This window comes from Pyxicephalus adspersus, chromosome 7, assembly GCF_032062135.1.
Source record: "Pyxicephalus adspersus chromosome 7, UCB_Pads_2.0, whole genome shotgun sequence".
NCBI classification, from domain to species: domain Eukaryota; kingdom Metazoa; phylum Chordata; class Amphibia; order Anura; family Pyxicephalidae; genus Pyxicephalus; species Pyxicephalus adspersus.
The window spans coordinates 52167640-52181645 of NC_092864.1; the positions used below are offsets into that span (position 1 = coordinate 52167640).

At 35.0% G+C, this 14006-nt stretch overlaps 1 protein-coding gene and 1 long non-coding RNA gene across 2 annotated transcripts in view; one reads left to right on the plus strand and one right to left on the minus strand.

Annotated features, from left to right (window-relative positions):
• The window catches only part of PDE1A (phosphodiesterase 1A), a gene marked incomplete in the record, with an annotated part of 116420 nt that overhangs the window by 30170 nt on the left and 72244 nt on the right, over positions 1-14006 (minus strand).
• On the plus strand, positions 2938-5030 carry LOC140334562 (uncharacterized). The gene is made up of 3 exons (XR_011921594.1): positions 2938-2963; positions 3709-3889; positions 4789-5030. It is a non-coding gene; the product is annotated as an uncharacterized lncRNA (long non-coding RNA).

Consider the following 14006-nt stretch of genomic DNA (forward strand, 5'->3'; position numbering starts at 1 on the left):
TTACGATGGCAGACGATGACATTGTAATTGTCCAAAGACCGAATTGGCTGAGCCATACCATTACTACTTTTATTGTCATTGTTTCATTAAAACAATACAAATTCCAACTTGGAATTTCCTAATCTAGTTCCATTTTATTCTTGTTGTAATTTATGTGTTGTGAGATTCTTTATTGGAGAGGCTCCTGAGATTCAAATTCATTAAAACATACACATGTACATTAGACTTGGCATTAACCTCCTTGTGATCTGTGTTTGATCTACTTCAAGCAAAGTTTGAATTCCCATAGTCATGTAAAAAAAATCCAAAACCTGCTATAAGGCCCATATACAGCCTATGATTCAGAAATTGCAATCCCAGTTTATGGAGCAGTGTTAGGTCTACCTGTAAATGATTACTGAGGTGATAGATTAAAGCAGGGGTGTCAAACACTGGCCCGAGGGCCAAATTTGGGCCCCCAAAGGAATTTTAAATATGAATTGCAGCTGGGCCGCTGCTGCATTGATACAGCGGCGCTACTACAATACTCAGCATCACTCACGTCTATAAACCGCTGGCCTCTCTGCCTATGCATGGCCTCACATTGAGCTGTTTTAGAGACGCAAGTAATGCCGGGAATTGTAGTAGTGGCATCACTCGCATCTGTAGACCAGCGGCCTCTCTGCCTATTCGTGGTCCCACATTGGACTATTTTATAGATGCAGGGAATTGTAGTAGCGGTGCTATTTCTCTATTATAAGCTTGTTCCGGATTGAATGTTAAGCAAAACCTCTTTGCTTCCATATAAAAAAGGGTTTATATCTAATGAGAAGAAAAAACTTCCTCAATTTTTTAATTTTCGGCCCTCTGTGTATTTGACACTCCTGGATTAAAGAGTATATATAGTTTTGTACACATTTTCTCTATTTATTCATTAAGATCGTAAATAAGAAAATCTAAAAATATCTTAATATTTTGTTCAGAAATTACACACAAGAGTGAAGGAATCAGATGAGTAGACGAGAAATTCTATGGTAGGAATATATTTATGTATGCACGGTGGATATAGGAAGTTTACACCTTTGTTAAAATACCAGATTTATTTTTGAAATGTAAAATAATAAAACTAACATATGTCAATTCAAAACTTTTCCCAGCTTTAATGTGACCAATAACTTCTACAATTCAACTAGAAAACAAACAAATTCCACCTTGACTGAAGCCCCAGTTCCAATTCAGCTTTAGGATGCAATGCTTGCCCCACAGGGTCCAAGTACTCTAAATCTATTTGTCTGAATATCTAACTATTGATTTTTGTGTTATTCTAATGTGTTATCTTGAATCAAACAATATATTAGTGTATCTGAACCTAACAACATAAATTAATATATTGCAGTTTACCAGTTGTAGATTTCTTTTTTTTAGCTTTTTTTCTCTTTTTTTTTTCCTAGGTTGACAAACTTCAATCCCTGCACTTGCAGGACCAAAAAAAATGTTTTTAGGACAAGCTTTCATTTATGCACTTCATACCGGTGCTTTAGGGTCTTTCAGTCCCATGCCGTGCAATGCGTTAGGCAGCCAATTCACTTAAATGGGCTGCTTAAAGCTGCAGAGTGGTCCCAAAATTGGGCTAACACTATTTTTAGCAGTGCGCGGCTCTGCAATGTGCTAGTGTGTTACCCCTGAGGCACATCACAATGCAATCTAAGGTTGTGGTGGGGTGTCAATAGAAATAAATGGCATTGCACCATACCACACAGGGTATACATGTCATATGCCCTAATGAATGCACACGATCCCGCAACGCACAGATGTGAAATCCCCAAGCCACAACAGAATTTAGAGAGCATAGAATATGTGTGAATATTCTTCATTCTAAAATATCTGGCAGGCAACCCCATATGTGATAGGTATGGCCAATGACAGCTCCATATTGGGCTGACATTGTGACATTGGCGCGTGCACATTTATAAAGCTCAGCAGGATTCTGGTTTGTCTCTACTTTCGGATTTGCTGCTTTGCTAGCTGATATGGCACACAGCTGGCTTACATACAGTATAGAGAGAATAAAGAAGACACCAAAAGGGAGTAATATGGATTTTTTTATGATGATGATCGCGTTAGTGATTCTTAGGGAATAAAGCCCAACATGAGTTTGAAAGGTATGAGCACATTCATAAAGCTTAGCAGGATTCTGATTTGTCCTTACGTTCAGATTTGCAGTTCTGCCAGGTGATTGGGCACACAATTTGCTCACATTCAGTATAGAGAAATGGAATAAGGAAGATTTAGAGAGTGATAGGAATGTTATATGTTAATAGCATGTTATTCATTCCTAGGGAGAAAAAAAACTTGACCTTAGTTTATAAGTTGTGCACATTTATGAAGCTCAGCACAGGTTCTGATTTTATTCTACTTTCGGATTTTCTGTTATACCAGCTGATTGGGCATACAAATGGCTCACATACAGTGAAGATGGATAATAAAGAAGAGAGAGAGAGAGAGAGAAATAGGAATGTTATATGTTGATGGCGTGTTAGTCATTCTTCAGGAAAAAAAAAGCCCAACGTTTGTTCACATGCAATCTTTCCTGTTGAACATGACCTTGAGTGATTACGTCTTATCGTCTTTTTCTTTTTCAGTGTTCTGCTAAATCTGTTGCAACAATCAAAGTAGTTGGAAAAACAAAACCAGCCATCTGCCAGCAAAACTTAAATGAAGTACAGAAAGCAGAGCACGGCTATATTAGTAAACGCTGCAAATGAATTTGGAATAACCAGTATAAAGGCTACAAATATATAACGACGGACAAATCTCAACCCAAATACACGTTAAACTGTATATCTGGAGCAGAGCAATCGCAGCAAACATTAAACATCTGGTGCCAGCCCTGCGCGGGGTTAATGTACGCACACTGACGTCACATGCAGCTATGAATCACCGCAAACATTAAACTTGCAGACATGGCTACACGTCATTAAACTGTAAGTACTATCATTTAAAGGATATCAGTACCACTGAAGAATCGCAGAAATGTTACTCTGTTCAAGAACAATAATAAATCATTTCAGTGACTCTGTAAACCAAGACTAGCATTTCCTGTCTGGTATTTTCCTCCTTAGAAGATGTGGTAAATATACAGCTTGAATGTTACCAACTGTCTTTAAGTAAATCTAAATTGGAAGTGAATGACATTTTGTTTGCTAAAGCGCTGTGTATCAAACAATTCCCATTTTAAAAAAATAACTACTTTTCACCTTTGTTGCATATCACATTTGTTGCTCCGGAGCTGCTACGGCCTTTTTGAAGCTACTTGTGTCTGTGTATGCGCTACACCGATGGCTTCTTGGCATTTCTTATGGTGGGGTTTTGATGGTGATAACAGCGTTGCATGCTTTTGTAATATGAGTTGAACAAGCCTTTGCAAACTTTTATGACTCTGTGATAATACAGGAGCATAACTGACCTACAAGGGCAGAGCGTTGTCACCCTATAACAGGAAATAAGCCTGAATCTTTTAAATTATATTTTTAACATTAGACATGACCACCATTTTATATAAAGAAAAACATGTCTTTTTTTAACACTTTTTTTTTATTAGACGGGTAGGGCCCTTCCCCTTCCATCTTTACCGCCGCGTTGTTATAAACTGAATGGGAAACCTAGTGCTTCCTGGGATATATACGTCACGTACGCACATACACAGTGAGATTGGCACTTTTTTTATAGTTTTTCCGGAGGAAATTTCATTCAATTTTGCGCCTGTGCATGATCGTATGACAAAAGCAGAAGCCGGACGAAGATGGAGGCGCCCACTGGTTCCTTGGTACGGAATGAAGGAGGAATCCAGGATGGTGTGAGACAAATGGAAGCTGATTGTGGAGGGATCGAGGGCTCTACAGAAGCAAACGTAAGTTCTGCCTAAAAGTTGATAAGATTTCAATATTTGGAGCTGCAGCAAGACATGTCTGAGACAAAAGCTGGCAACAAACAGTACAAGTTCATTGTAATTAAGTTTAGGTTGTCAAATAAAAGATAATAAATAGTCCCATTCCGGTTGAAGGATAAACATTTTTTGCAAGTGGTATAAAACGCTTTTCAAATCCACCAGTCTAAGCCCAGACTTAGGCTGCATACACACGTTCAATAATTGTCATTGGAAAGGATCTTTCACAGCACTCTATGGAAAGGGAAGGAGAGTGAACAATGGAACAGCACCCCACTGCATTCTCTGTCCTTCACTTTCATTAAAATTGTTTGTCGTTCATGGATCCGCCAGGACGGATCTATAAACGTCAAACGGCGAGCGCTGTACACACACAAAAATCTCGTCCGTTATCAGCCTTGAGGCGATTATCAGATAAGAATCATCTGAAGTGTGTACGTAGCCTTTCTGCATCAAGATAAGCCATGGTGCTCTATGAATCCTTTCTCGTTGAAAATGTTTATGAACAGTAAAAAAAAATATAAACACACATAAACATGTTAAAAGATTGAAATAAAAACTCATCAAAAACCACTATAGTTCCTCTTTAAAAAACATTAATGACTGTATTCCTGGATGTATACATTTTCTCAGGCTAATAACCAAAGCAGAACCTTGCAAGTTATGTCTGCTGAATTCTTTCTTTTCAGTTTTGTAAACATTTTCTGTTCCTGTATTTGCAGTACAGGATCTTATCTTTTAGTATGTCCACTATACTCTTCCCTACATTTAGTCTCTTGTGCTGGCATTTCTTCTGTTTTACCTTCTTCATGAGCAGCTGTATAACATTTTATCTCACTCTATTTTATCTATCTGTATTTCAGTGGCAGTAAAGAAAATTAGTAGCTTCAAAGCGTATCGCAGATCCATTCCTACAAAATGGGTATTATGGTGAGAATTTAAATTTGATATTTAAATTATATATTTCTTCGAGCTTGGTAACAATAGATGGAGATATCTGTCTTTTCATAATAAAACACAAAAGAGCGCAGAAATTACCTTGGTTACTGGCATAATCCACATGGACTAGCATATTGCAAAGGCAGCAATTGGTTTAGAAGTACAATGTGCGGTGTTTAATGGAATTTATAGGCTTTTCAGTGGGTTATTCAATGTAAATGGAACGTTATTTAAGTAACAGTTTTTATGTTTATTATGATTTTATGTTATTTTACATGAAAAGATGTAGTATTTGTGTTTGTTTCTTAAACATTATTTTTTGTAAATGTCTTTTGTAATAATATATGTACATTTCATGTTAGCTCATTTAATACATGCATAGATTTTCGTACTCTGCAGGGTAACATAATAATTCTCTGTTATCATTCTTACAAATAAAGTCTATGCAGTTATTTTACTAAAGTAATAGATCATGATACCATTGCAAAGTGAATGTGCATTTAGATTGGTGAAAAGAATGAAACTGAATTCAGTTTAGTCATTTTATATTTGTTTTCACTTCACATTGGGTATTGAAAGCTAAAACAGCTTAATCCTAGTTACTAAGGTTCACTTTATAAACTTAACTATTTCCTATTTGTTAAGTAGGATAAACCCAAATCAGTTTGAAAAGAAATGATGTACCTCAAGGCTGCGATGTGCCCCCTAGTGGCTAATCTATATATTTTTATATATAATACTATACCAAAAATTTGGAAGTGCAGTGTCATAAAACAATTGATCACAGCTAGTGCAATAAATATTTAAAATATGTGCTTACTGAAAATACACCAAGCTTTCCCTTATACTTTCCCGTTACAGACAACCTATTTGATTTCAGTATACATTTATTTTGTTCTGCTATTCTAAGATATAAATAAAAATAATACCATTTCCATGTTTTAACATGCTTGTTGTTGTTTTATTTTCAACTAGTAAACAGTGCTCACCTCTCGAGCACTGGTAATATAAAAGGGTCAAAGTACATACTAGGGGAACCTACTTGGTATTTTGATCCTTTAGCTATGCAAAGGATTTGAATGACAGACTGTGCAATGGGGGAGAGAGGGCAGCAATGTGACCAGCTGATTTGTGCACATATGTTTACTGCATTTTAACACTACCCCAGTACATTATTTGCTGTCCCTGATGAGATGGCTCACAAGTAGCATGAAACTTTATCCAAGACGGGTGGAGAAGTCAGGATGGACAGGTAATTGTAATACTCTCTGCATACAAATTATTATCGAGACTGAGGTGGGTATGAGTTTTCCAATGGAGGTGGTATAAAGGGAGAACAGTAAAGATCCAACGACTGAGCCTTGGGGATCCCTGAATTTAAGGGCAATATGAGAAGAAGAGTTTAACACTTAACAACATTAACAACTTAACAACATTACAAGTATAAAATGTAGTGGTGCAGTGCAGGTTCTGGATTGAAATTATGTGAAAAGCAAATTAAAGATTCAAAAGAAGGATGAGAGGAAGTTGTCTTGTGACTTGGTTCTGAAGAAGTCATTGGCCACTATTAAAGAGTTATTTTGGTCAAATATGTGGGTAAATAAACAAACTGAAAAAGGATTAGGTAAAAAATTGAAGTTAAAAAATGTATATATCATATACACTGAAGTATAAAGCAAAATTGTATGACCTGAAAATTATAGTAAAAAACTAATTTCAGTTTATATTAAGGTAACACCAGTAGGTGGCACTGTGTCCTCATGTAACTTGTGTAAGAAAAGCTTGCCAAGCAGTTTTATTACAGTGCTTGTTAACACACTACACAAGGACACAGAGTTATGTACTGGTGGATAACAATAATTTACAACAGATAAGTTATTGGCTCAATCACAAACAACTCAAAAATACAAAATACTTTAACTTGAAAAAAAGAAAAAAAAACAAGCCTATGTGATTTTAAATCTGTTTTCCTTTAAAAAAACACCTATTCATAATAACACACATTGGATCTAGTTATTGACAATTATTTTATTGAAATGTTTTTTGTCTACTGTGTTGAATGTTAGCAGTGATGGCTGCATTTTGTGTCTTAGGTTTATATATGGGTTGGTGTAATTTTCCAGTTTTTTTGGGTTAAATTAGGTGCCTTTTTCAGACTGGTTTATATTCAAGTATATGGGAATATATATATATATATATATATATATATATATGTATTTTCCAGAACATTATGGATTATAAAAGGAGAACACAGCCTAAATGGCTAAATGCCCAAACCAAATTAGGCAGCATTAGTAAGTATTGGTATAACCTAATGACTAATTTGCATATCTAAATAATGCTTCATCACGGAGGGCTATTATTTAGGTCACTTTTGAACATATCACTTGTGACTTTATAATTATTATTACTTCTCTGTGAAGTAATATGCATATATTTTTGCAGGGTCTAGGTCTAAATAACTTTGCTGAGCCATAAAAACTAAATCAGGCGCAGGGATACTACTGTTTAAATTTTACCCAAATTTAAAATGTTTTTTTGTTTATACAAATTATTTATTGCCAACAGTGAGGTCAAACAGTATTCAACTATAAAAGAAATAATCAGTGCTGAAGCCAAAGTCACAAATGAGAAAAACTCACCATGTGATTGTATAATAAGAACTGTTCCATGAGAATCAAGATAGATAAAAAGGAATTATGATTTCCTGTAATTTCAAAGCAGGTTTTGTACTGACAAAAAATGTCTTTGTTGGTGGGTGTAAAAAAAGTGACTAAAATCGGTACATTAGGTCACAAGAAGCCATGATTTGTGCGTAATGGTCCCTGGGCGTGTTTAATTGTGCACATGTTAATAATCTTTTAGCTCTTAATGACTAAGTTGTGCTCTCATGCTACACACTTGTAATTTGTTCAGCTTGGTTTAAAATAGCATTGTGTTTTACTCCAGGGCTACATTTAGTTGTTTTTGTGTCTACAGGGCTACATTGTACTTTGCTGCTCTTTACAAAATAAAATACAAAGACAATTTCCATCAGTTCCCAATGTACAATTTAATGCCCGGGCTGCAGTCCTATTCACATTTGCAAGGGCTAATATGCATGCAGGTTCATTACCCCACCTATACACTTTTGAATTGTGTACTAAAATGTAAAATAAGCCCATGTACAAAAGAGGAAAACACAAACACAGTGCAGTTCTTGTGCATTGATTTTAACCCAAAGATCTCATCTCAATTGCTTAAAGTGAAAATTACTATTTCAATTGTACAAAAAAAATATCTGTTTACATACTAGATACACTGGTCAACAAACATTTTTTGCCAAACAGATTAAAGTCATTTTTGGTATTGTTTGATGCACAGATTCCAAATATAGTATTGGTTTTGCTAGATTGGCTCTAGTTTTTGAAATAATGACCTCAATAATAATCTCATAGAAAACTAATGCCTACTAATACAAATTAAAATTTTTGAAATACTTAATGTGAATATATTTTATATTCAGTATATTTACAGAACTAATCACAAAGAAGTCATTAAAAAAACTCTGTTTGTATGATTTCCTTTTATGCCAATGATCAGGACAATCACGTTGAAGGCTCCAGCAGTAGTCTGCCATCATGTGTCTATCCCATCTGCCCTGATACCTTTCTTCCATCACCTTTATATCTTAATTGAACCTCTCCCCTTGTTCCTCACTGAAATCACCAAGGTTCTCTGGAAATTTTTGCAAATGGCTATGGAGATAGTGTGGACCTGATTTAGTAAATCTCTCCAAGGCTGGGGAGAATGCACTTTAATGAGTGAAGCTGGGTGATCCAGCAAACCATGCATGGATTTCTAGTCATTTTCTATTTGCCAGCAAATGTTTAGAATCCTGAACCAGATCCATTTCAGATTTGCTGGATATTAGGTGTATAACAAACTTGGTGTCAGAAACAAAGATTTGTAAACCTTTATGTGTTAGTGGCCAACAATAATGCACAAAAGATCATTTAAGGGCAAAGGACCCATTACTACCAACTCAAATATGCAAAACCCGTAAAAGGGTGATAAAAAAATAGTCTATGCCCATGTGTTTTTACTTTTCCCCCCTTTAAAATAAACATAACGCAAAAATGGATAAATCAAAAACACCCAACATATATATATATATATATATATATATAATTTTATTAGCATTTCTGTTAATTACTGTTTTAAATATTGCAGTAATTTGTGTCAATGTAGTATTTTTTTTTTTTTTTTTTGGTTTATATTCTAACCGCTTAATATTCAAGCATATATGAATGAATAAATGATTACATATAATATGTGAACAAGTAACTTCCCAAAAAACACACATAATAAAAATTTGATAACTCTCATGTGTCATGTTCTCCAAAAGGACACACTTACAGAATGGTAAATAGTGCTTATTACATATTACCTCGTTGATACTGCACTGTATCTAAAAAATCAAAAATAATCTTTGACAAAGCTCCCATGAAGGTTCTTATTCAGTCAATTACAATTTGCAATAAGTGCATTGACAACCTATGACATGCTCCATTGATGAAGACTACAAATACAAAATTTGCTAGCATAATCCATCCTTCTCACTACAAGGGATTAGGTCGAGTGCATGGCTCAGTGCAATTTACATGGGAAAAAAGTGGCTGAAAATAGATGCAGATCAGTGGTGCTGTTTATTGTACAGTGTGCTTACAATTTTTTTTAAAAACTAATATTACTTTAATTCAGAATTACAAGGTCATAGTGCTAACCACATCTTAATCCACATTTATGGGGTCTATTTTAAGTCCAAAAGTTTATGTGTTTCAATGGCAGTTATTGACTGTCCACCAGCAGAAATTGATTCGGAGATTCACCACTTTATAAATAGGAGGCTATAAACAGGTAGGCTGCCTTTTGATCACTTCTACTCTTTATTTGGCATTATTACTTAGGCTTTATGTTCAAACTGGTGATAAACAATAACTGTCTGCAGGGTTATCCTTTAAGTCTTTAATAGAGATGAGGAGAAATTTTCGTTTTCCTATGAAATTCGTGATTTAGCCCAGCGGTCGCCAACCTTTCTGACCTCACAAACCACTAAATTCATCATTTTAAATCCTGCGGACCATTAATATTAATTTTTTTAAAAAGATAAATACATTTGTAAAATAATGATCCTCCTAATGGTGCCTGACAAGGACTGTGGAGGCTCTGATTCAATGATCAACTCATGGTTAAGTTAAATATTACTTCTGTTACTATTATCATTAGTTGCATAACCTTTGGTATTACTAAAGAAAAATGCAAAATGTTTGTTTGCTTATTCTCGCTCATTATGGGTTTATTTCCTTCCAATCTAAGACTAAACAAGAAATGATAGTTACCAAAGTCAAACTATTTGATGCCAATAAATATAACAGTTAAAGAAAAAACACAGTTAAGGTCATACTTACCTAAAAGAGCATCTGAGAAAAAAACAAATAAAATAAAACATTTGGATGAGAATTGGTATTCGCAGAGCGGGGTGACTGTTGTAATGATAGAAAAAATACTGAAGTGTACGGCTCGGCAACGGCCGCCTCATACAATTTAAGATTACACTGACGTAACTCTGCCCCTCCCTTGTTTTTCCGTCTCTAGTACAGTTTGTGAATTTAGTGCATTAGAAAGGAAAATTGTCATTCAGAATATAAGACTAATATAATATATTTGTTTTATTATTAATAAACCATAAAAATTGTAAATAATGTCTACATTTTTCTCTGGACCACCAATATTTTATCCCGGACCATTGCTTGGCGACCGCTGATTTAGCCTTTTAATTTGCCCTTCAGCATGCTTATTTGGAAATCTACCAACCTTAACAGATAATCTCCTTTGAAAGCCCCATGCCCCTCTATCAACCAAAAAGTGAATGACATGCTATGGGGAATAAAAAGGCATGAAACAAGCAAAAAGGCAAAATGTAGGCAATAAATAAACAATCATGACAATATGCAAGAAAAAGCCATCCAACATTTTTCTGCCACAAGAACTGGTCAAGTGTTTAATGGAGCTTTCCCAACATAAATGGCCTTTTTAAATCCCATTGCACCTTTAAAAACCACCTTATTTTTAGATCATTTTTCAGTTTCTTTCCTTCCTAGTCCTTATTCATTCTTAGGGACCTCCTTTAAAGCCTGAAGTCCTTCAGTATGTTGTCCTCCTACATACACAGGAAATATGAAAACCCCATGACAGCATCTATTCCTAAAATATAACTCAGGGTCAGAAATGACAAAGCAAGTACACTACCAGTTACTGACTTTGCTAATACTCCACCCTTAATTGATCTGATTGGTCTACATACAGTAAATAAAAGTTGTGATCCTACTCGTAACAATTTATTTTGAATATCATAGCTGCTTAGTTGTTTAAAACAACTAAAAATAAAGAAATTCTGTTACATTTATATAATACTTTCTTTCCACATCAAAAATTATGCGATCATCACTTAAAACACATATACATGGCAATACCCGTGTTGCAAAACATAACAGATTTGTCTCCACGGAACTCTTGCTGAAGTCTATTTATAGTCTAATAAATTCCACTGCTGCCTGGGAAATATTAAAAATAGATTGTTCTGTGATGATAAAACACTAAAAACTATTCCACTCCATTATTTCCAAAGCAACCAAAACACAATGAATTTAGAAGAACATTCAGGTTAGTATGTTTGTTATCAAAGCAGTGTAAGTTCCATTGGTGTCAGGATGCTCCAAGGAATGCGTCTGCATGTTGGATGGAGGTGGAAATTATGTGTGCTGGGAGGTATTTGTGTGTAAAGAGAAGGCAGATATATAGCACAACCTATACCAGTAAAACAGCACATCCAGGTTTGCAGAATAGAACCTTGAGAATTGCAAAATCCAAAGTGTTCTTTACTGAAAATAAATTACCGACTTTCCAGTTTCATGTCCCTGTTGTGCGTCTACTTCCCAGGTGACCAGAATGAGTGGGACTAATAAAACCAATTTGGAATATTCATTCACTTATTGTAAAAAACAGTGAAGTGGATTTTGGAGGTACTAGGCTAATCTCCAGTGGTTCCACCATCAGGAATTTTGCCCATGCACCATGAAGAACTAAATCCCACTCGTGGGTCCAATAGAACAATGGTAATTAGATTTATATAATTCTGGTACTTTCAATTTTGTTTGCATCATCTGATGCAGTACAGATAGGTAATATGTCAAAAAAAATTAAATTTCCAATTTTATTTTAAAAAGAAATTAATTTTCATTCACATTAAAAGGTTTCCTCTTCCATCCATGTACCATTATTGCTTATATTTCTTTACAAACAAAACATCAATGTATTTAACTGATCAGGTATAAACCAGCACAAAGTACTGTAAGAATAAACCAAGCTCTAGTCCCTATAAAACTAGGAGGGGACTACTCCAAATGTTACTACAACAACTGGCAAAAATGATAAAATCGCTATTCTTGGAGGATGTTCAGCTGTTTTACTTTGTTGCAAAAAACAAATCACAAACTTTTTTGTAAACAGCTGAACATCCTGCCCTTGTAAAACATCTCTCCAAAAAATAAATGACATTATTGTAATTATTGGCACATGTTTTGTTCAGACCAAGTAGGGGAAAAATATGGAATCATTTAACCAGGAAAATATTATGGGATCAACCCAGAAAAATCCATTTAGAACTTTGTTGCACCTCCTAAGACTTTTGTGGCAGCTCTGGGCTTCTTTAAGGAATTAACTTAGCTAATGAAAAACAATATTCTTCATCAATCAGGTTCCAACTTTCATGTCACAGAACGTTTTTTTCAATTTCAACCATAAATTTGTGGATTGAGTTGGGATTATTTGTTGGCCATGGTATTGGGTTGATACGTCTTTCCTGAAGAAAAGTTTTAATAGTATATATATTTTAGTATAGTATAGTATATTTTTATTTGTTTGTAGGTACAAATATGGTATTTTTACCTAAAGGGGACCTATGTTAACATTACATAAATTGGTCCCTAACCCTTTAATATATTGTAAAAATCTTTCATCTTTACTGCTGTGGCGATAAAAACTGAAGGGGAAAACCAGAGGCCACAGCCTTCTGGGATATGTGACTTATGTACATATGAGGCTGTGGGCTGCTCTTTCTGTGCATACCCAAGACCCGGCATGTGACAGAAGGGAATTTCCTAGAATGTAAATATATATATATATTCAGGAATAAGGTGATCTGGTGCATGTGCAATATGAGTTGGGGTGACACAAGAAGAACCCAGAAGAAAGAAGATGGCCGTGCCCACAGTTTTGTCCACACTGTAAAGACGAGAGAAGTCGGGTCAGCGGGGGACTCACTGGGCTTGGTTTGCAGAGGGCTCGAGAGCTTTTCACCCATGGTAAGTGGTATTTTTTGGCGAAAGTTTTGCTTTTAGGAATTCTGAATATGTGAGACTGCAGGGCGTTTACAGTGGGTTTGTTTGGGAATAGCACTTTTGATCACAACCAGGTGTTCTTAGATCACCAGACTATATACAAAAGGGGTTGGACTGGAGCACTGTAAAGAAACGTACTGAAAAAGTTGGGTTCTCTGTAAGAATTCCATGGTTTTGATTTCAGTTTTAATATGGTAAACTTTTAAACTGTGTGTTTTTTATTAATCTTCCTGTTGATCAGCTTTAATACATATGCAAAATACTGCAGTCATTCCGAACATTCTGAAATTTTCTTAGCACAATAACACCAATTGAATGGTGAGATGACAGGAAGTGGAAAATGTGTAATGAATGGAAGGAGATGATGCAAGGATATGGATAAATATTAATATAGCAATACACTAATGCCTAGCAACAAATCCTCGGAACATCAGACAGCATCTTACTATAAACTACAAGGAAAAATTGCATTATGTCTCAGGCCCGTTTTTTTTTTCTTTATCGCATTAAAAGTGTGATCTTGACATTTATAAAATGCCAATGACATACGGTGTTCCGAATATTGTGAAAAATATTCCCTGACTCTTACTGTTTTTTGTTCAGTTAAGACTGTTTGAATTTTGATATTTAGTTATTTACCAGCAGATGAATATATGAGGAATATGTAATGCCTTATTATGTAAAACATATGTATATAAATA